Here is a 20,699-nt window from a genome sequence, read left to right as displayed (position 1 = left end):
CCATTGTCCACCCACCATCCACCATCCATCCCCAATCCACCATCCACCATCCATCCATCCACCCACCCATCAACCATCCATCCACCCATCCACCCACCCATCCATCCATCCATCCACCCATCCACCCATCCACCCACCCATCCACCCATCCATCCATCCACCCATCCATCCATCCACCCATCCATCCATCCACCCATCCATCCATCCATCCATCCACCATCCATCCATCCACCCACCCATCAACCATCCATCCACCCATCCATCCACCCATCCACCCATCCATCCACCCATCCACCCACCCATCCATCCATCCATCCACCCATCCACCCATCCATCATCCACCCATCCACCCATCCACCCACCCATCCACCCATCCACCCATCCATCCATCCATCCATCCACCCATCCACCCACCCATCCACCCATCCATCCACCCACCCATCCACCCATCCACCATCCATCCATCCATCCACCCATCCATCCACCCATCCACCCATCCATCCACCCGCCCATCCATCCATCCATCCACCCATCCATCCACCCATCCACCCATCCACCATCCATCCATCCACCCACCCATCAACCATCCATCCACCCATCAACCATCCATCCACCCATCCATCCACCCATCCACCCATCCACCATCCACCCATCCACCCATCCACCCATCCATCCATCCGCCCATCCATCCATCCATCCACCCATCCATCCATCCATCCACCCATCCACCCACCCATCCACCCATCCATCCACCCACCCATCCACCCATCCACCATCCATCCATCCATCCACCCATCCATCCACCCATCCACCCATCCACCATCCATCCATCCACCCATCCATCCACCCATCCATCCACCCATCCACCCACCCATCCACCCATCCACCATCCATCCATCCACCCACCCATCAACCATCCATCCACCCATCCACCCACCCATCAACCATCCATCCACCCATCCACCCACCCATCCACCCATCCACCCACCCATCCACCCACCCACCCACCCATCCACCCACCCATCAACCATCCATCCACCCATCCATCCACCCATCCACCCACCCATCCATCCATCCATCCACCCATCCACCCATCCACCATCCACCCATCCACCCATCCATCCACCCACCCATCCATCCACCCATCCACCCATCCACCATCCATCCATCCATCCACCCATCCATCCACCCATCCATCCGCCCATCCATCCATCCATCCACCCATCCACCCACCCACCCATCCATCCACCCATCCACCCATCCACCCACCCACCCACCCACCCATCCATCCACCCACCCACCCGTCCACCCACCCACCCGTCCATCCACCCACCCACCCATCCACCCACCCACCCACCCACCCACCCACCCACCCGTCCACCCGTCCACCCATCCATCCACCCACCCATCCACCCATCCATCCACCCATCCACCCATCCATCCATCCATCCATCCATCCATTTATGAAGCCTGAGTCAAGAATCTGATGGGCAGAGATAGAGCCCAGGTCCTGACCCAGTGCACTCTCAAGACACCAGGTGCTCAGAGGCTCAGGGACACTGATTGTGTTATTTCCTTGACTCTGACCCCAGTCTTGGGGTAGAATTCCTAGAACCCGGGGGACAACAAGGGGACATCCCTATGGGATGTGGGACCACAGGGACCCCACAGGCCTGCCAAGGGCCGTGTGCACTTGGTCAAGGCCTTGTTCTCTGGAATGTTCTCTCCAAGCACGGGCCACATAAGGGGCCATCAATGGACAATATGGCCACCAACCCCGCCCTGTCTCCCTCCAGTGCCTGTGACACACCAGGCCTCAGCCCCTGCTGAGGTGGGACCTGGCCTTCCCAGAAGAGCGGGGTCAGAGTGCAATCAACAAACCACACATACCCCAAATGTACACACCTTTGTTAGCAAACCACAGTGGTGGGAAGGGCCGGGCATGGTGGTACACACCTGTAATCCCAGCACTTGGGAGAAAGAGGCAGGAGAATCACAAGTTCAAAGCCAGCCTGGGCAACATAGTAAAATCCCGTCGTTTAGTCCACAAAGAGGTAGGAACAGGAACGCTGACAGCAGACTACCCATAATCCCCAATAGCAGGAACAACCCAAGCACTCACACTACAAGAGCCGAGTGGAATACTACACAGCCCCGACAATGGGCAAACAGCACCAGTGTTCACAGATCGCATGTGCGTTGGGTTGAAAGGAAGCAGGCAGCCTGGATGGACTCACCATGTGGTTCTGGTCACAGCAAAACCCGTCTGTGCGTCACAGTTCAGGCGTGTGTCCCCAAGGGGGGTGGGACGTGGGGACACGGGACGGGGGACTGGAGACACGGGTCACATCTCACTTTGTAGGAAGTGGTTCGTATATGGACTTCATCTTGTTTCACAGAGCTACATGTTACTTAAGTGTCCCGTCCCCGGTCAGCGGGTGTGGCCACTGTCACAGAACCCCACTCAGGACCCGTCCCCAGGACCGGCATCTGCTGTGGACACTGGACAGAGGGAGGTGACCGTGACATCACGGTGCGTCACACGGCAGCTTCCCGACTGAGAGGCTGCAGGAAGCGAGGTGGGGGAGGGGACGTCCCCGTCCCTGAGCGACTGACCTCTGACCCCCCGGGCAGATCCATCATGGACAGTGGAAGTGACCTTCCTGTGTGGGGACCAGCAGCCAACTGCCCTGGAGTGGCCACAGAGCTGGGGGACACAGGTGGTGACAGGGCCAGAAACCAAGTCACAGTGGGAGGAGGGGACAAGGGGGAGGGGATGAGGGAGGAGATGAGGGGGAGGGGATGAGGGGGGAGGGGACGAGGGGGGATGGACGAGGGGGGATGGATGAGGGGGGAGGGGATGGGGAGGGGATGAGGGGGGAGGGGACGAGGAGGGGATGAGGAGGGGACAAGGAGGGGGAGGGGATGGGGAGGGGAAAGAGGGGGGAGGGGACGAGAGGAGGGGATGAGGAGGGGACAAGGAGGGGGAGGGGATGGGGAGGGGGAAGGGACGAGGGGGGAGGGGACGAGAGGAGGGGACGAGGAGGGGGAGGGGATGGGGAGGGGGAGGGGACGAGGGGGAGGGGACGAGGGGGGAGGGGACGAGGGGATGGAGGAGGAGGGATGACGAGGGGGGAGGGGAGCGGAGGAGGGACAGCCAGCAGAGCCACCGTGTCACCTTCGGCGGGGGGACGTGGACTCACTTTCGTGCAGATGGGTCTGGACCCACAAACAACGGCAGACAGGAACATTTGCAGCCGTCGGGGTGAAAACCGCATCGCGTCCCCCACAGGCCGCGGTCTAAGCGGATTTCCAACACAAAACTGTAAGTGCGGGAAGGAACGGCAAAGACCCCGTGAGAAAGAAGTCATTCAACAAACGAACACCGTCACTGGGGTGTTAGGTACAAGCAAAGACGCCAAAGCAGCCATGACGGGAACGACGAATAAACCGAACGACCGATGGGGAGCGCAGGCCGTCCGTGTTGAACCAGGAGTTGAAACGTAGAATAAATGACATTAAAATGTCTCTAGCAGGGAATCGAGGGAACAAGAACAGCAGGGCCGGCGCAGTGAGGCTTGCCTGCAGTCCCAGCCACGCGGGAGGCAGAGGCAGGAGGATCGTGGGTTCAAGGCCAGCCTGGGCTCCGTAGTGAGACTCGGTTTCAAAAAAGAAAAGAAAATTCAGATTTATACGACCTAATTGCAAAACTTGCCACAAAGCCACAGTAACCGAGACGTGATACATAAAAATGGACTTTGACCGGGCGCTGTGGCCCACGCCTGCAATCCCAGCTGAGGGAGGAGGACTGAGGTTTGAGGCCAGCCGAGGCAAAAAGTGATAGAGACCCCATCTGGACAAACAGGCCGTGTGTGGTGGAGCACCTCACAATCCCAGGCGTAGGTAGGAGGATCGAGGTCCAATGCCGGCCTCTGCTGCTGACCTATCTGAAAAATAACTAAAGCAAACAAACCAAAAAAAGGGCCGGGCTGTGGCCCAAGCATAGAGCGTCTGCCTAGCTGGCGTGAGGCCCTGAGTTCAAACCCCAGGGCCGACATTCGCGAGTCCCATGTCTGATAAGGAGTCGTGTGGGGTCTGGGCGGACACTCACGGTGCTTTTGAATAATTTTGAAACACAAACCCATTAAAAATGGTCCGGGAGGAACGTGGGAGGCTGTGGACATGACTCAAGATGTCCATCCCCCCCTGCACACCTGCAAGGACGCCTGTAATCCAGGCTGGGCCGTACTAAGTTCACTAAGGATTTAAATGAACAATTTTCCCAAGAGAAACGCCAGCCACCAAACACCTGCCTGACGCATCGCACCCCACACCGGAAATACCCGAACGACTGCCCAATGGTACAGTGGACTACTACTCAGCCATCAAAAATAGCTCTCGACGCACTCCACGCCATGAATGAATTCCAAAGAAAAAAATCCTACAGCAGGAAAGCGGCCAGACGCTGGCGACCCGCGAGAGACATGTGACTACAGACGGCTGGTGGACGTGATGGTGCAGAAATTACCCCACGGGGAGGCGCTCAGGTGAAAGCAGAGACCCTACGACCGGAACAGGTGCCATGGCCTGGACACAGGTGCCGTAACGCACGCCTGTAATCCCAGCTACTCAGACAACGTTCAAGGCCGGCCGGGATAAAAGTCAGTGAGACCCCATCCCAACCGGCAGGCTGGGTACAGAGGTGCACACTGTAATCCCAGCTGCAAGCGAGGATCGAGGAAAGTTCGAGATCCTACCTAAAAAATAACTGCAAGCAGAAAGGGCTGCCCAGCAAGCGTGAGGCCCCGAGTTCAAACCCCAGAGCTGCAAAAAATCCATCTCTTGATGACCTTGGACCCCTCCAGCTGAGCGGTGGCCCTGCTGCCTGGGGTTCACGGACCCGCGCAGAGTGAGCTCGGGGTGAAAGAGGTGCGACTGGGCCGCCGAGGGACATCAGAGGCCCTGCGTCCTGGCTGTGAGCCGTGATGTCCGGCTCTGTGCAGCCCCTGTGCACCGAGTCCTGCCTTCCTCCCTCTCCCTCTCTGGAGGCTCCGGTACCATCGGGAGGTCCCTGGCGGGCTGGGGAGACGGCAGGGGACACCTGAGCAGGACGTGGGGGTGTGGCCGAGGGCAGGAAGGGGACCAGACCAGGAGGGCCATGTGGCCTTCGTTCTGTGTCGTGACCCCAAATGTCACCCCGGTGGGAGTCACCCCAGCACAGGGGACGACCTCTGGTCAGGCTCTTGGGGGATAAAGGAGACTCTGGGCCTCAGTTTCCCCCCGGGCCTCATCCTCCACACGTCCTCTTCCCTGGCCTGGCTGGCCTGGGGTGGCCCAGGGTTCCCAGACCTCCTCCCCGTCTTGTCCGTGACAAGGTGGCTTCTACCCAGGTGCCCCGGGTCACTTGTCCATCACTTCCACGTGCACTGTGTCCCTTGTCCACCGTGACGCAGACTCACTCGTAAAGAACCCAGGGGCAGCACAGGGGCGAGGGGGCCACACGGAAGGGTCCTGGATACTGAACCCTGGTCAGCAGGGAGGAAGCGGGTGACCAGAAGGCACCATGGCAGGGGAGGCTGCACTTTGAGCAGCTCCTGGGCCGGTCACTAGGGGGAGGGGACAGCCTGCCTGCATGGAGGCTGGAGCCTGGAGGCTGGAGCCTGGAGGCTGGAGGCTGGAGGCTGGAGGGTGGAGGATGGAAGGTGGAGGGTGGAGGCTGGAGGGTGGAGGGTGGAGGGTGGAGGCTGGAGGGTGGAGGGTGGAGGGTGGAGGATGGAGGCTGGAGGGTGGAGGATGGAGGCTGGAGGGTGGAGGATGGAGGCTGGAGGATGGAGGCTGGAAGATGGAGGCTGGAGGGTGGAGGCTGGAGGGTGGAGGCTGGAGGCTGGAGGGTGGAGGATGGAGGCTGGAGGGTGGAGGATGGAGGGTGGAGGATGCAGGATGGAGGGTGGAGGCTGGAGGCTGGAGGATGCAGGATGGAGGGTGGAGGGTGGAGGTTAGAGGGTGGAGGATGAAGGATGGAGGATGGAGGATGGAGGATGGAGGATGGAGGATGGAGGATGGAGGCCGGTCCACCCAGGAGCCAAACTGCTCCTCACTCAGGGCCAACTCGCTCCTCTGTGACCAGGTCCTGTCACCAGCTGTTTGGCTTCCTGTCCCCTTGAAAGGTCCAGCTCTGGGTGTGATGAGGTGGTGAGGGTCACGTGGGCCTGGCCTCCTCGCCTGTGAAATGGCCCCACCTGCAGGCCGGGTGAGGATTCAGACGCCGGCCTGTCACACGGGCACAAAGGTCTCCCGTGTCCAGTGGCTGCGGCAGGACAGGGCAGGGGTGACTTGTGTGGGACACTGGCCTCCATGACAGCTGTCGGGTCTCAGGACAGAGGCCACACTGGGGGCCGCCATCAGCTCAGCGGGGGACACACAGGTGGACACACAAACGAGCCGAGATGCCCGTCAGGCGACCAGCGCTCGGTCGGCCACCTGCGTCTCGTCCCCAGGTCCCCCGGACGGGAGCCGGGCAGCAACCGGACCCAGCAGGCTGGGGACGTCAAGGACTTCGTGACCCCGCACCCCACCCCCGCTGGGACAGAACCACGGCAGGTGACGTCTTCATGCCTGCGTCACCTGCCTGCTGTGGAAGGGGACGGTGGCCAGTGTCCCCGCGGACGTTCACAGACAGGACCTCAGCCGGGTGCACCGAGGAGACCGGGGGTGGGGGACTTGTCCCTGTGCACCTCGAGATGTCACCGTGTGTCACGAGGGCTTGGCTGTGGGCACCTCGCTCCCCACGGGGACCGGGCCTCAGTTCCCAGGGGAGGTAAGTGGGGAAACCGGTCAGTCGGCCGTCCGTCTGTCTCTCCAGCACCAGTGTGGTCACCTTCCCCGCTCAGGCCACCCACGGGGTCCCCAAACCCGGGTCTCAGTCCCACTCGGCCCCAAAAAGCTTTCTGTGCTTACAGTCGGGACGGCTTCCCGTGAACTCTGACCCTTTGACCTGTGACCTCCCCTACTGGCCCGGCCACGCTGGCCTTGCCCGAGAGGCGGCCCCATCCCTCCGACTGGACGCCACGAGACCAAAGCGACAACGCCCGCAGTGGCACAGCCGCTTCGCCCGTTCCGGGTCTGCAGTGACCACCAGCCACGTCTCTCACAGGGGGAGGCCGAGGGGAACGGTCACACCCGGCCACCCAGGTCACAGGCGACACCACCTGGACCCCCTGCCCAGGGCGACCTCATCCTGGACCAGAGACCCCGCCCTGGACTCAGGAATCACAGAGGGGTCAAGACCCTCAGTGTCCCCAACACAGCGTGGACACACACGGCTGCTGCTGGCCGAGCCCAGCCGGACGCGGCGAGGCCTCTGCCTCCTTCTCAGCACCCGTGTGCGTCCACCAAGGACCCAGAGAGCCCGGCCAGGGGGCCGGGAGCCCCTTCCGGCCATGCTGTCCCCGGCCAAGGCCAGCCGGGAGGTGTCCACCAGGGGTGGGCGGGTGGCTGGCCGTCGGCCTCTGTGACTGACTTTCATCTGGCCCAAAATAAAACTCGGGTAAGCAGGACGGATGGCGGCCACCGGCTGTCGCTCAGCTCCTGGGATTCCCACGCCGGCAGGATCCCCAGAGACGGGGGTGGCACTCGGGGCCTGGGCACCCCGTGGGGGACAGGCCGGTGGAAGGCTGTCAACTCGGTGACCGGCAGGCCCTTTGGACGGGCAGACGGCAGAGGTGGGTTTCCGGGGCTGAGGGTTTTGGGGGAGCCAGGCTGAGGGGGCTGAAAAGACCCTGGCCCTCTCCACGCTGAGGTGACAGATCAGGGTGGGGGACAAGTGTGACCGGACACTCTGCCTGCTCCAACCTGGCTCTCGGTTTCCCTGTTTGTTAAACACAGGGGCTGCAGTGGCCGGGCTGTGGTCTGCCTGACCCCATTCCTCCAAGCCTCAGCCCAGTTTTGGGGGGCCAAGGTCTTGCAATGGAGAGACCAGACCCTCCATTCAGGGGGCCAGGTCCTCGTGGCCGGGAGTCCACCCCTGGAGGGCGGGTGGACATGTCTGCAGCAAAAACGCCCAGGGCAGCCGTGTTTGAAGCCCACGTCCATGGTTGGGGGGGCAGTCGCACCCTCCAGCCCTGTCCCCTGACCCCACCCTCCTCTGTCCACTCCCCCAAGCTGGGAGCAGGGAGAACCAGGACTGGTCCCCGGCGGGGAGACCCTGAGGAGAGACAGGTTGTGAGTTGTCACCAGGGAGGCTGGGTCATCGGGACTCTGGGGCCCCACCAAGAGTGGCCACACAGGCAAGGAAAGGGCTGCTGTGCAGTGAGTTTCCCCACCTGCTCCTGCTCACCCCCCACACACAGGGGAACCAGGCTCAGCCCCTCCTGTGTCCTGCCCACCCAGGACATCGGTCCTGCCCGGCTCCGGCCGGACTCGGTCTCCTTAAAGCCCTCCTCCAAAACCAAGCCCAGCCTGGCCCGGGATGGCCCTGCAGGGGAGGAAGCAAGGCCTGGGTCCCAGGTCCACCACTCACTCTGCTCTTTGACCCCGGCCATGGTGGAGCTTCTGAAGAACGAGGTGGAACCGACCGATCTCTGTGGGAAAGGAACCTACGTGCCACGTGTCAGGCCCCTGACCTCCCCTCTGGGGTGGCCGACGGAGAGCTTGGCAGAGCCTCAGGGGACAGGGTGGGGTCCACGGAGCCCGATGCCCAGGCAAATCTGCAGTGAGGTGCAGCATTGCCATCCCTGGGGCCACCGGCCAGCATGGAGCGAAGGGGGAACAGGTGTCCCCAACAACCGGGTGGCTCCTGCCGTACCCAAACAACCTGTTCTGAACAAACAGAGCAGGACACAGCCGGGGTCACTGTGCAACCCTGGACCACGTCCTGCCCACCTGGGCCTCTGTGTCTCCATCCAGCTTGGGATGAATGACGTCAAAGTCCTCTGTGGTGGCTTCACCACTGGCCACGTCAACAAAAGCCACCCAAGGCATTGACACCTGAGGCTCTGTTGGCAGAAACCAAATCCAGTACCGAAAACAAAAAAGGAAGGACCACAGGGTGGGGGGACAACATGACAAACGTATCCAACGTCCGTGGTGACGCCCAGGAATTGCTGGCCCCGCCACCGGGTCCTGCGGACGGCTCCAGGGCTGGCCTGTTTGCTTCTGCAGACAAACACGTTGGAGCCCCAGGCCGGGCACCCGGCTCAGAAAGTCCCCACGCCACTCAGAAACTGGGTCCCCTGCGCACGGCGTCCCTCGGGGGTACAGGGACTACAGGCTGGGGGCCTGGGGGCTGCGACCTGGGGATCTCAGCCAGGTTTCCCAACCGTTTAGGAGATTCCTGTGCTGGAGACAGACAGACAGACAGGACACAGAGCAGGGGCTCCAAATCTGTCAGAATTTTGCACGACTCCCGAGTCGAGGTCCAAGGCTTCCCGTGGGGTGTGACTCAAACCCAGGCCCTCCTCCCAGCGCTGGTCCCCAGGGGGACCTCGGCCACCTGCTCCTTGAGGGGAGGGAGAAGTGGGGACAGCTGCACGCAAGCGCCTTGGAACTCTGGGGTTTCGGAGGGCTCCCTTCCGGGGAGGTGGGTGGTGGGACTTCGCTCTCCCTTCCTCCATCCTCTGCTCAGCGTCCCCCCCGCCCTGCCCCACCCCAGGTCTGTCAGGGTAAGGTGCGGTCCCGTCTGTCCCTCTGTCTCTGCACTTCTCGGAGTCACGAACTGCCTGAGCTGGGCCTGCTGTATCATGACACAGGATGCTCTCACAAGCTGGCTGTCGCTGCCACTGTCGCTGCCACTGTCACTGCCCGGGTGCACGGCGCCCAAGAGAGCGGGAGGGGACAGGGACGGCATGGCTACCAGGTTTCTCACTCAGGGACTTCTACACAGTAGGAGGGGACAGAGCTCCCGGGCCACCAGGTGCCCCCCAAAAAAACCAGAGGACCCAACCACTGGGGTCCTGGCCAGGCTCCAAAGTCCCTCAAATCCAGAGGGTGCAGGGACGTCCTCTCTAGCAATCTGGGCCTCGTGCAGGCTGTCCCTCCATCTTTGGGGAGGTGGCACACAACCCTGAGATGGGACTGGCAAGTCCCTTTCCTAAATAAAAAAGATGACAGCAGCAAGGACCTGGAGGGACAGAGGAGGCCAGAGGAACGGCTAGGCACAAAACATAAGATTACTTGGTGGCTTTGAAGTGACAGGAGCCTTCTTAGGACTGGGTGGAGGGGTTGGGGTTTTTGGAGGCTGGGGAGGGCAGCTCTACAAAGGAGCCCTTGGGAGAGACAGAGTGGGGACCTTCATCCTGTGTACCTGCTCCTGGCTCTGTGTCCTTTCTGTCCCCCCAAAACCCCAAGATCTCCTGGGAATGGTTGCTGCACGGCCCCCAACCCGTCTTAAGGGGGTGAGAGGCACCTGGGGTCACCACCTCCCAAAACACACACACCCCAAGCCTGGAGGCAAAGGCCCCCCGACTCGCTCTTCTCAAAAGACATGACCGTTAATTATGTCACCATTCTACAGATATGGAAACTGAGGCTCTGAGACGTCTGCCCCAAGGTCGCGTAACTGGTACCTGGAAGAGGCTGTTTTTTATCTCAGAGGCACCAGTTCTTTGTGGAGGAAAAGGGGGTGCAGATAGAACCCCGGGGACCTCCCAGAGCCACAAGAAGTCAGATTGGGGAAAGCTACTTGCCCTCCCCCATGCTGCAGAGAACTGACCAGACAACTGACCAGAGGACGGGTCCATGGTGGGGGGGGGGGCCACCACGCTGGTATCAAAGTCCCCCAGTCCCATACCTGCCAGGGGCTTGTGACAACGGAAAGTGGCCTCCCCCGTGTGTGGCTGGACAGTCCCCTGTGCCCGGCAAACATCGCCAAGGAGGGCTGACTGACTGACTGACTGACTGAGGGGCACAGATGGAGATGGAGGAGAAGGGGGGTTGCAGGAAGGACTTGGGTAGGGGGATGGACAGGGTGGGGTGCGGTGGGGAGGGGGGAAAGGAGAGGTTCTTGGGGGGCTGCGATGGCGGTTGTGTGATGACTAGGGAACCCCAGATCCGACCCGGTTCTACCCCTAGAGCCAGCCGGGCGCAGCGGCCACCAACTTGCTCCAACTTTGCCGGGGGCGCGGGGAGCGGGGGGGCGCGCGGGGCGGGGGGCGTACGGGGGCGCGCGGGGGCGCGCGGGCTGACTTGGGGAGGGGTGCGGGGGGGGGGAGACAGGAACGTCCCGTGTGTATGGAGGGGGGACAGCAATGTCCCATGATCGGTTCCCACCCCCCACCCCCCTCCTCCAGGGCTGTGGGCTCCGGGCTGCCCTCGGACGCTGCGGGGCTCCGCGCTTACCTAGCCGTCCCGGGGTTGCGCCCGCCGCGGCCACCACCACTATCACCACTGCCACCACTGTCACCACCGCCACCACCTCCGCCACCACCACCACCGTCCTTCAAGCTCCAACTTCGCTCTCAGATTGAAATTCCTCCCCGGCTTCGCCCATCGATCTGCGCGCGCCCCGCCCCTCGCCGCGCGCACTGGGGGGGATCGGCTCCTCCTCCTCCCCTTCCTCCTCCCCTTCCTCCCCTCCCCCTCCTCCCCTCCCCCTCCTCCCTCTTCCCCCCCTCCTCCACTCCCCCCGCTCCCTCCCCCACCCCTCCCCCTCCCCTCCCCTCCCCCCCGCCGCGCCTCCGCCTCGTCCCCGAGCGCGCGCGCGCTGAGGGGCGCAGGGACCCTGCCCGCCGTCCCCCGTAGGCGCATCCCAGTGAAAAGGGAAGGAGGGGAAGGGGCGGTTGCTGCCTGGCTGAGCCCTGGGCTCCGACCCCTCAACTCACCACGTTTACGCAAAAAAAAAAGCCAAAAGGTTCTCAAGGATCCGGGTGGGTCCAACCCAAATCCTGGAGGGCTGGAGGCGGAGGAGGCGCGCGGAGCAAGGATTGCCACTGCCCTCCCACCTCTCCTCTCCTCCACTCTCACTCACGCTCTCTCTCTCACCCCAACCTCTGGGATGACTTCTGGGGGTCCGGTGGGTGTGGGGGGCTCTTCTGGCTTAGTGTGACACCCACAACCTGCCTGTGCGGCAACCCCGCAAGTGGCAGGCAGGGAAACTGAGTCAGGAGAGGCCCCTATGAGATGGAGCCCAAAGATTGCCTGGACCCTCAGATCTGAGCCTTCTGGACTCCTCACTCTGGTCAGCATGGCCTGACAGTGCCTTCCCTGGATGAGTCCGCTTGGGCTCCTGACCCACTCGTCCTCTCCTCAGGCAGCTCCTGTCCCTGCAGGCGTCCCCTCCCTGCTTCCTGTCCCCCCCCCCCCTCCTGCCCGCTGCTGATTCCCGGCCTCAGTACCCCCGGCACGCTCTGCGCTCTCCCTCTCTCTCTTGCTCTTGCTCTCTCTCGCTCTCGCTCTCTCGCCAGCAGCTGGGCAATTCACAGAACATACAAAAGAGTTGACTCAATTCGAAGACTGCAAATCAAGATAAATCCTATAGTGTGTGGGACCAGACACAGAATGTGAATGAGAGCCTACACCACCGGCTTGTCCCGTGTGGACGCACAGGGGCAGCACTGCGGGTCCACCCAGAGCGGGGATGGGGCCGTGGGCTGTTAGCTGCCTTCCCTTGCCAGGTCTTTCAGAGCACTGGCCGAATTCAGGAATTTCAGGCTGTGTGGCCTCGTCTTGCCAGCTGGATGGGTGCTAAGAAGGGGGTGGGGGTGCTAGGATAAAAGCCAGTGTCATGGAATCATATCCCAGATTGAGGTCGGGTGAGACACAGAAGGGCACCTGGGTCCTTGGGGGCATCCGAGCTTCACCTTTTTCTCCTTCAGCTGCCCCAACCTGGACTGCTGTCACAGCCAGGCCCCAGGTCAAGGGCAATCAATACTGCACTTCTGGACATGCCAGGCCTGAGTCCAGTGACCAGGGTGGGAGGTGAAGGACACCCTTTCCTTCCTGCTGGGGGTCCGAGAGGCCTCCCCAGCTGTGGATGCACCTAGAGAGAGCGTCTCCCCAAGTCCCCCTGGTCACTCGTGGAAGGTCCTCTCGTCTGGCCAGCCCTGTGCAGGGATCGAGCAGAAGTGGAAAGACGAATCCCTGGAAGAGATGGCTGACTCCCCAGAATTGCAGGCTCCCCCGGGCCTGCGCGAAAAGGGCAGCTGGGGCTCTGGAAGGAGTCCTAGGCTTTTGATGGGTGTCACCTGTGTACCCGGCACTGTGCTGGGCACCAGCCCAGAGCAATGCCTCCACCTCTGTGCAGCTCCCCAGGCGCAGGACAGGAGAGCCCCTTTGCCCAAGGGAACGAATCAGCAGAGGCCAAGGTCCAAGAGCCCGAAACTGCCCCACTGGGGAGGTCAGTATGTGTACACTCAGGCTTGAGGGCCTTTTGGGCAGTAGAGGTCAGCTGAGGGGCGGGAGGGTCCTCAGCCCGTGCAAAAGCCAAGGGCCCAGATCCTAGGGAGGAGGGGCAATTGGAGGTGAGGGTGGCAGGCAGGGGGTCAGGTCCTCAGGTTGTGCCCACCGCCCCAAGGGAGGCTTCACCAACGGCGGTCACCAGTCTCGGACCCTCCAGGGGTCGTCCCTCCCTCTTGGCCGAGCAGATCGGAGGCCTGTGTGTAAGTCAGTAATTCTATCACAGGCGCAGGCACCCAGGTGAGGACATCTGTCAGGGACCCAGTGCCGCCGGGCTCCATGCCCCCCTGTCTTTCCCCCAGAGCAGCAAAAAGGATGCACAACCTGTGTGGCGTTGGGGTCTGGGAGTTAATGGGAGGGGGCAGCACCGGCGGCCGCACTCTGGGGACAAAGATCTCCAAGCTGCTTTGAGGGTGGGGGAGCTGGGTTCTGCAGACCCCGAGATGAGAAGAGAAAGAGTCCCCCAAATGTCAGACCCCATTCCAGCTCTGACCCGAGCGTTGGGGTGGAGCGGGGGCGAGGTGGAGGGGCAGTGGATTGTACTGAGCTCTCAGGGTGCATGAAGGCGAAGCTGGAAGGAAGGGCATTCTTCCTGCATCTGCAGCTGAGGTACACCCCAAAACCTTCCAGGAGCTACAGACCCCTCTGCTATCCACAGCCCCCTAGCCGCCCCCCCACCAGCGACTTCCTCCATGCCCCTTGGATGGGGTGGCCATGGACCCATGGGGGCGGAAGGATGTGTTGGCGTGGGCAGTGGGTCACCAGGACCTGAGTCTGGTCACCGCAGGCTGGCCCCAGAGTCCTCACACCCACCCGGAGGAGGAGGAGGAGGAAAAGGAGGAGGAGGAGGAGATGGACGAGGAGGAGATGGAAGAGGAGGAGGAATGGTGTTCAGATAGCCCAAGTCCAGCCCGGGCCCTTGACGACGGGTGGCCACAGTCCAGACCGTGCAGTTTGGGAAGAGAAAAAGTTGGGGGGGGGTGACACCCTGAAGCTGGAGAGTAGGAGCTCAGCAGGGTACAGAGAGGAAGGATGGACAGGATGGGGACTCTGAGAGCTGGGCAGGGGTCAGCTCTGGCTGGGGTCCTGCCCCAACCCACAGCCAATGCCTAGCGACACCCACTTTCCCAGCTCAGCCGGGAGAAGCTCAGATCGCTGGGCACCTATTAATAGCCACAAGCAGCAACCCGGTGGCCTGGCTGGGGTGGAGGCATGGGTCCTGCAAGTCCCCCCCATTCCAGACTCCAGTTGGGAGAGGGGGTGGGCCACCAATCCTCCCAGGGAAGGGGAGGCCCCCCCATGGCTCACTGCCCAGTGGCGTCTGGACCACAAGACCGGCTTTCAGATTGGGGGATCAACTTGGGGTGCCACAGGCTACCCGGGTGCAGTGCACAGCACCCCCTCCCCTGCTCCCTGTCCAGCTCGCCTTTGCTTCTCTGTGCGCTCTGCAAACTTTGGGGGTCCCCCCTGCGCCTCTTAACCGAGGGGTGTGTGTATGGGGGGGACAAGCCCTCGCCCTTCCAGCTGAGGCGTGGGGAGGGAAGTTTGTCCAGCCAGAGTCTGCCACTGGGGAGGGAGAACTTTGGGTGCACCAGCTCTGAACCCGGTGGGTGGGGGGAGCCAGGAACCACAGACTCAGCACCGCATCCAAAGCCCCACGGAGGGGCGGGCAGGGGGGACTCAGATGCCCAGGACAGGGCGCGGGGAGGTGGCCAAGGCTGTGCGAACTGCTGGGGACCCTGCGCTCCCCCCCCAAAAAAAATAAAACCCAACCTGGAGAGACTCTTCCCCGCCCCCCTGTCCTCCATCCAGGGGTGGGGGGACCTGTCAGACCTGTCACCCCACAGTTGGGGCACAGGGGACCCCCTGTCCCCTCAGCCCCCTTCCTACCTGGGCCGGGGGCTGGAGCTCGGTGTCCGGCGAGCGGAGCGCGGCGGAGGTGGCGGCGGTGGTGGCGGCGGCGGCAGTGGTGGTGGCAGTGGTGGTGGCAGTGGTGGTGGCTTCCCCTGCTTCCTCCTCGTCGTCGTCCTCCTCGGGACTCGCCGGCTCCAGACAGACCTCCTCCCCCTCCCGCGCCGCGCGCCCCTCCCGGAGCCGGTGGAGCCGGTGGAGCCGATGGAGCGGATGGAGCCGAGCTCGGCCTGCGCCCTGGAGCCGATGGAGCCGATGGAGCCGGAGGAGACGAGGGAGCCGGTGGAGCCGGTGGAGCCGGCGGGTCCGGGCTGCGGTGCTCACTGCGTCAAGCGCCGGGCGAGCGCGGGGCGGTGGCGGCGGTGGTGGTGGTGGCGATGGGGACCGCGCGCTCGGAGCCCTGGGCCAGTGACACCGAGGGGCCGGGCGCGGTGGCGGTGGTGGCGGTGGTGGTGGCGATGGTGGTGGCGGTGGCGACAGCGCGAGGTTGTAGCACATTCTTTCAGAGCGCGAGCCGGGCTTAACGTGGGAGTCCGCGCGGGGAGGGGGCGGGGGACACGCTGGTGACTTGGGGACCCGGGACCAGGGACCGGGATGGAGGTGGTGCCCAGAGAGAGCGTGTGGGGGGAGACACGGGGAGGGGAAGTTGGAGCGAGCCTTAGGGGCGGCTTGGGAAACCAGAGAAGCAGACATGCGCCCCACCCCACTCACCCGCCCGCCCGCCCTCTCCTCCTCCTGGCGCGCCCCCCGCCCCCGGCCACCCCGCGGCTTCCCCGTGGAGCAGGAGTCCCGGGAATGTCATGGGGTTGGAGACCCTGGTGGAGAAAGGGAGGTGTGTACGTGAGGCTGCGAGGTGCACGCGCGTGGGGACGCGGGGACCGTGGAACTTGACCCGAAGTCAGACCCTGTACGGGCGCGCGCGTACCCCACCGTGCCCAAGCGCAGCCCGCAGGGGCGCGCGGTCCGTGGGGCGCAGTGCCGGGGGTGGCGAGGCCCTCTGAGGCCCAGTGTCCTCGGGGAGCTGCTCTCCCTCTCCAGGACTCTGACCCCCTCTCCTTGCCCGTCTCCGCCCATCGCTCGTCCCCACCCCCAAGGCTGGAAGAAGGAGAGGAGGTTTGAGGGCGGGGGTCGCGAGATCAGCCTGGCATCTTGCAGGTCCCGGAAGGTTCGGTGTAGCAGGTTCCCTGTCCCACCCATGCTTCTATTTGGGGATCCAAACTCGCTCCCTTGGGTACTAAGCCGAGGTGACCCTGGCAGCCTCTGATCGCCCCAGAGCTGCCTGGTGGTTCTCACTCCCGACCGCCCCTTCCCCAGCTCTCAGCTTTTGCATTGGGTTAATAAAAAATAAATTAATTAAATTTAAAAAAAATTTTTTAAATCCCAAATCAGGCTCAAGAGCGCCCTCGCCGGGCTATGGCCTGAGCCAGCTTTCCAGCTGTCACATTTGAAACTGTGGAGTCCTGGACCCCAGCAGCACCGGGGTGACCCTTTGCACCGGTTCCCAAGCTGCGCCCCAGACCTTGCTGCCCCGGCCAAGGTAGAGCCAGGTGGTGGCACCGCTGCCCGTGCCAAGGGCCCACATTGAAGGGGAGGGGACCCCGGGGAAGGGTGGGGTGGGGTGGGATGGGGTGGGGGGTCCCGCCCTGGGGTGTCGCTCCTGGAACAGGCTGGGCCTGGCGCGTGAGGCTCCAGCAGTGCAGCTGTAGGACCGGGATGGGTGCGCCCGGGCTCCGGTCCCAGGTCCGGGCTGGCCTCTTCTCCGCAGCGGATAAACTCTGCCCAGCCTGCGGTGCCTGGCTGCCAGAGTCCACACTCTCCAGCCCTGGGCCTGGACGAACTCGTCTGTCCTGTGTGTGAGACAGGGAAAAGGACACCCCAATTGGGGCTGGGGTGGAGGAGGGTCTTTCACCATTTCCCTGGACTCCTGGACCCCAAGGGTGCTGGTCAGGGATGGAGCCATGGCGTTCTGGGCTGTCCATGTGCCTCTGGAGAGCCTGGCCTTGGGGTCAGGCTGGTAAACACCCCCCCTTTTCTCGCTGTCCTCTTCCCCAGTATGTCCTGACCCAGCTCCCCAAGAGGCCAGGACACCACGGTCCTGTATTTCACCCCTAATGTCTTCTGCGGCTCTTTGAGCTGTTGAAATTGGCTCTGGCTTCCCGGGAGGGGACTGAGGAGGCCCTGTTGGCCCTGGCTGGACAGCTGCAGCCCTCCAACAAGGCTGGACATCCCTCTGCTGGCAAAGGGAGACCCAGGCCAGCCGCAGGGAGGAGGTGAGCGAGGAGGTGAGGCATCCTGCTCTTGGCTGTCTGCCAGGGCGCCTCCCTTCCTCTCTCTCTCTCTCTCTCTCTCTCTCTCTCTCACTCTCTCTCCCCTTCTCTGCCCCGTTTCCCTCCCTCCCTCTTCCCTCCCTCTCTCTCTCTCTCTCTCTCTCTTCCTCTCTGTCTGTTATGTCTCTCTCCATCCCGTCTGTTTTTCTCTCTCTCTCCCCAAACCCCTCTCTCCCCATCTCTGTTTCTCCCTCTTTCCTCCCGCTCCATCTCTCTCTGTCTCTCTCTGATGCTCTGCCGCCTCTGAACGCCACCCAGCAGACACATTACCGAAGGGCAGTCTGTGGCGTGGCACCCACAGGACGTCCCCCCCCCGTGGACACCCCCCACCTCAGTCCTCACGAGGGTCCGCCCTGGACAGGAAGGGCAGGACGCCCGACACCCCGACAGGCAGAGGCCCCACTGAAGTCGGGGCTGTGACGTTACGGCCGGTGCACCTGCTGTGGTCAGTCACGGGGTGCCCGGCCTCACGCCCTGGTCACCTGCACCCCTGGATCCGCACACATCACTCACAGACACACCGGGGGACGGTGGTGAAACTGAACTGAAAGTCACTGGACATTTGCACCTTGGTCAGCCCGTCAGCCTCACGACACCCCAAGAAAGCTGCTGGATTTCACAGCTGCTAAAACTGAGGGTCCAGGACTCAGGGACCCGGCCAGGGGTCAGCATAAACTGGTAAAGGGACAAATCATATTTTTTTTTGAGACAGTCTCACTATGTAGCTTGGGCTGGCCTTGAACTCACAGTCCTCCTGTTGGGATCTCCCTGGAGCTGGGATTACAGGCGTGGACTTCCATGCCCAGTGCTCAAACAAGGATTTAAGTCCAGATGGCCTCTGTACCTCTGGGCATCCTGAGATGCTCTCTGCCCCAGGCTGATCCACTCCGAGTCCCAGCGCCCCACTCTCACCGGGCAGAGGGGTGACAGCAGAACTGCTGGGAAATGGGGCTTACCCCGTGGCTTTCCTGCCCCTCACCCCCACAGCTGGCTCCTGTGCCCTCTGTCCACTAGGATGGCCGGGTTGCAAGTAAATGACTGAGATAAGACAATGGCCGGACAGAAGGAAGATAGATGCCTGAGACTAATATGGAAGGGGATCCCCCATCACCCAGAAGGTCACAGTGACAGCAACAAACTTGCTTAAAACAAAAGCCACAGCCAGGTGCAGTGGCTCCCACCTGTAATCCCAGCCACTCTGGAGGCAGAGATCAGGAGGATCGCAGTTCAAAGCCAGCCCAGGAAAATAGTTCATGAGGCTCTAACTCAAAAAGTTCCCAAATAGTTCTCAAGACCCTGTCTCAAAAAAACCCATCACAAAAAAGGGCTGGTGGTGTGGCTCAAGGTGAAGCCCTGAGTTCAAATCCCAGCACCACAAAAAAAAAGCCATAAAGGGAACATGGAAAGACCCCCATTTACATCTCGGGGAAAAACCCCGTTCCTCTCTACATAAAGAGCCCTCAGGGATCAATTAGAAAAAATAGCAAGAGGGAGAAAGGGGGGCCTTACAAAATTGAAAGGGGACAAATGAGCCTCAGAAGCAAAGGCGGTGACTTTGCTCTTGTGACAAAGACACTCAGGAAACCGTGTTTCTTAGGAATCCGTCCTCATTCCTGTCACCGGTGCCAAGTGAGAACCGCTGGGCACAGGTGACTTGCTGAGCAGTGGCCGTCCCCAGACACGCGGACCTCAGGTGCGTCGTGACACCCCAACGTGCAGACGGGGCGCCCCAGGATTTCCCTCGGGGACAAAGCCGGGAGCAGACCAGGCTAGGCGGTGCCATTTTTTTAAATTATGTACCAAAAGGGGACGGCGCGATGGCGATTGACTTGCTGTGTGTGCCCGGGACGATGCAGGGACCCCTTTTAGGGAGTGCGGGGACCGGGGACAGAGGGTCACTTCTCTAAAGTCACTCGTGGCTTATCTCTCTGTACGGTTGTCAACAGGGCTCCACGGCCTGTGACCCGTGCATTGTCACTGTGCCGGTCCTAATGGATCACAGTGACACCGTCTGGGAACGAGACCGACTTTTCTCTGTAGACCCCGCAAAGGGGTCTCGAATTCTGTGCCATGCAGACTGAAGGCAGGCGTGACAGTGACAAATCGCCAGCCGTCACCTCTCATCCCTACGTGACTCGTGTGACTGACGTGACCTGATTAAGGCGACCCCACGGGGCAGGTCAGGACTTGAGCCTGATGCCATCCGTCCCCAGCCCTTACCTTTGGTTACGACGCGATGGGGTCTGACATTTCCCCCGGGGGCAACTGCACCAGGATCCCCCACCTGTCCCTGCCCTTGGCTGCAGTCGCAGCGGGGCGCCACCACGCCGGGCGATCGGGTGAGATGGGGTCTCCACAGCTTTTTTGCTTGGACTGACCTCAAACCGTGATCCTCCCAATCTCTGCCTCCTGAGTGTCTGGGATTACAGGCGGGAGCCACCACCCCGGAAGGTTTCCTGTGCACACATGGCCGCGTGGTAACCGTGACTTTTTCAAGAACCCACAATGCTTTTTTTTTTTTGCTGTTTGCAAAGCATTTGCAACACCTCACCAGGCCACCGCAGTGGACAGTCCAGCTCCTCCAGCGCCGGCAGCCCTCTCTCGTCACTTTTAACTGAGTGGGAGCGGGTTTGTGGCTTCATCTCATTACTGGCTTGCTTTGCATCTCCCCGAGGGCTCAGCTTATCATCTGCTCCTTGGCCATTTGCATATGTTCTTTGGGTAAATGAATATTCAGGGATTTTTTTTCCCATTTTAAAACTGGGGTATTTTATCTTTTTTTACTATTGAGTTGTCAGTGTTCTTTACATGTTCTAGACACGAGTCCCTCATTAGACAAATAAACTTGCAAATATTTCCTCTTGCTGCGGGCTGTCTTTTCACCTTCTCGTGGGGTGTTTGCAGCAGAAAGAGTTTTAAGGTTTTTTTCTTTTTGGCAGCACTGGGATTTGAACTCAGGACCTCGCATGTGCGAGGCAGGTGCTCTACCACTTGAGCCGCTCCGCCAGCCTTTTGCCTCGGTTAATTTTGGGGTAGGACTCTCGCTTTTGCCCATCTGGCCACCTCCCGGGT

At 61.8% G+C, this 20,699-nt stretch overlaps 1 protein-coding gene and 1 long non-coding RNA gene across 4 annotated transcripts in view; one reads left to right on the top strand and one right to left on the bottom strand.

Moving 5' to 3' along the window:
* The window catches only part of Elfn1 (extracellular leucine rich repeat and fibronectin type III domain containing 1), a 35,318-nt gene extending 19,996 nt beyond the window's left edge, over window positions 1–15,322 (bottom strand). Inside the window, exon 1 of one of the 3 annotated variants that reach the window (XM_074075383.1) lies at window positions 15,280–15,322. The gene's annotated coding sequence lies outside the window, so the exon portion shown is untranslated. Of the gene's footprint in view, window positions 1–11,334; window positions 11,447–11,816; window positions 12,250–15,279 lie in introns of those variants that run through there. The other 2 variants (XM_074075382.1, XM_020152059.2) reach the window with 2 other exon arrangements.
* A 2,485-nt stretch (window positions 15,323–17,807) lies between these two features.
* On the top strand, window positions 17,808–20,425 carry LOC141423967 (uncharacterized). The gene is made up of 3 exons (XR_012448728.1): window positions 17,808–18,305; window positions 19,225–19,320; window positions 19,574–20,425. It is a non-coding gene; the product is annotated as an uncharacterized lncRNA (long non-coding RNA).
* Window positions 20,426–20,699: the final 274 nt, after the last annotated feature.

The sequence above is a fragment of the Castor canadensis genome, chromosome 6 (assembly GCF_047511655.1).
Source record: "Castor canadensis chromosome 6, mCasCan1.hap1v2, whole genome shotgun sequence".
In the NCBI taxonomy this organism is placed as follows: Eukaryota; Metazoa; Chordata; class Mammalia; order Rodentia; family Castoridae; genus Castor; species Castor canadensis.
This window is presented reverse-complemented; position numbering and strand designations above follow the sequence as displayed.